Source organism: Penaeus japonicus, unplaced genomic scaffold (genome assembly GCF_977035675.1).
Source record: "Penaeus japonicus unplaced genomic scaffold, GWHDUDI00000001_assembly GWHDUDI00000008, whole genome shotgun sequence".
Classification (NCBI taxonomy): Eukaryota; Metazoa; Arthropoda; class Malacostraca; order Decapoda; family Penaeidae; genus Penaeus; species Penaeus japonicus.
In genome coordinates this window covers 22,622,623-22,625,122 of record NW_028234410.1, presented here as the reverse complement: position 1 = coordinate 22,625,122, position 2,500 = coordinate 22,622,623, and the positions used below count along the sequence as shown (strand labels likewise).

The 2,500-nt window shown below is 36.1% G+C and overlaps 1 protein-coding gene across 1 annotated transcript in view; it reads right to left on the bottom strand.

Moving 5' to 3' along the window:
* LOC122250272 (two pore potassium channel protein sup-9-like) overlaps positions 1 to 2,500 on the bottom strand; it is a 456,730-nt gene that overhangs the window by 348,038 nt on the left and 106,192 nt on the right. The window contains exon 2 of the mRNA XM_086539260.1: positions 1 to 45. This exon is cut by the window's left edge and continues 1,086 nt beyond it. The gene's annotated coding sequence lies outside the window, so the exon portion shown is untranslated. The remainder of the gene's footprint in view (positions 46 to 2,500) is intronic.

Here is a 2,500-nt window from a genome sequence, read left to right as displayed (position 1 = left end):
CGTTGGCGGAGCCGTCCACAATCTACGGCTTTCTCACTCCTCGTTCTGCAAAACAGAAAATTGAAATTACTGTTATGAACATTTTGAAAAGAAATACAGAAAAATAAGATATAATGAACTGACTGACATATAACCAGAAGTATATGATACAGAGAGGGAGGATTCCAATTATATATCAACTCAATAACCAACTAGGAGAGTTTACAGGTAAAGTCGTAGAGAAAAATGAACAAGTTTTCTAATAAATTGTATCCATGTAAAACGACAGCGAAAATGCTAGAATGTAATATAACTAAAATATAATAAGGAAATTGAAAGGATAAGAAGTCATACATAAATAAAATCAAGATTCCCATGTTGTACAATGGAATATGCTAATAAAATGTTTTCATGTTGCATCGAATATGCTGACGCTTCAGGTTATCGCAGTCTGATGAAAAAGACCAGCAACGTGACAAAGCCTCACGTTACGAAAATTTTATAGAATGTTGCAGCTAGTTTTCCACTTCAACCCTTTTTCAATTTATCTTTCTATTTCCTTTATTATCCTATCCCTCTCTCTCTCTCTCTTCTTCCATTTATAATTCTTATAAATTAAGTGATACATGCCACACAACCACACTCACAGATAATATCATGTTACTAATATAATACTTTCAATTAATGCTGCCTACATCTTTATAACTAAAATGTTGTTTTCAATAGCATCGCAATCTATCAATAGTGATAAAACTAACAATACCCGAAAAGGTACTTGACTTGGTTACAATTGTTGCAAAATGAGCATCCTATGAACGCTGTTCACAGATTCCGTCAGATCCTATTGACCTGAAATGACGTAAGTCGCTGCAGTGCGTCTCTGAAGGACAAATCCATCTGCTACATCAGGCGAACTCTTTAAATAAACAGAAAAAAAGGAGACAGAAGAATATCCACGTATCAGACGACTGAACATCCCTCCCTCCCTCTGCTCTCCCGCTTGCAAGATCATTAGCACGTTTGCGCGATGCTCCTACATCACTGGGAAGTACTTTCGGAGCTGCCTTGGCCTTGGCGAAGACAGGGAGATGGCACGGAAGGAGCATACGCGATGAGGGACGCACCTGAGCTCTAGGGGACTTTCTTGACTGTGCTGTGTCCACGACTACTGTAGACGCACCCCCCCCCCTACCCAATTCCCTTGTTGTAGGCTTATTTATATATATTTTGTTGTCGTTGTATCCTTGACGTGTTTTTTGTGGTAGTGGAAAAGATGCTGATCTGGGATATTGATTTGTATTTTTTATTCTCTTTTTTTTAGGGAGGGGGATGCATATGAAGATGGATGAGATTCTGAAGGGGATAAGAAATATGAGTTTTTTAAGAGAAATGCTTTTTTTTTTTTCAATCTTGCAATAATTTCGCCTTCTATTTCCTCTCTCTCTCTCTCTCATTACTTCCATCCCTCCCTCATTCTCTCTTTCATTCTCTCTCTTGACGTCAGTGTCATAGAAGCATTACTTCGCCTCCCCTGCTGTTATATTAAAAACTCAAAATCGATTTATCACGTGGCGGTAAAAATAAATCTAAAATAAAATTCATGGGACCGGGAGATCGTCTTTCTGCCTGTTTATCTAAATATCTATCTATCAGTCTGTGTGTGTATATATATATATATATATATATATATATATGTGTGTGTGTGTGTGTGTGTGTGTGTGTGTGTGTGTGTGTGTGTGTGTATGTATGTATTTATATATATGTATATATGTATTATTATATTATATGTATATATGTATTATATAATGTATATATATATATATATATATATATATATATATATTATATATTATATATATATATTTATATATATATATGTATGTGTGTATGTATATATGTATTTATATATATAAATATATATATATATATATATATATATATATATATATATATATATATATATATATAAAGTGCCCGAAGCACTTTCACTCCATCAAGCTTCACTCCCAACCAACAGAACGAGACTTGTACGCTTAGACGTGAGGGCTTTACGGGAATCGTTAAGGCGCCCTTGGTCATATTTCTTTTCCTTTTTCTTCGTCTATTTTGGATGGCATCGGACTGCGCTATCGAGAGTATCCTCTGCTCTTCGCTCGTTCAACTATCACATCATTAATTCTTTCTTCTTGCTTTTGTTTAGATCTTCGTGCTGTCTGCAGGGTCTCCAAAGGGCCTCGCATTCCCTGGCGCCGGGGAAGACATCAGGTGCGAAGCGGTACAACCAGCTGCTCGGAGACTCAAAAGAACATCAACGCCAGATGTAAGCGGCGGGCGGGTCCGACTGGCGCAGTATTATCATTACTAATATCACTTAATAGCATTAGTATTTTGTAGTTATTGTCGTTGTTAAGATTAATAGCATTGTTATGGTTATTAGCCGTGTCATTATGACCCTTTTGATAGTCACAATAGTTATCATCCTCATATTCTTTATTATGGAAGTGTTCAAGTATTTATGTCA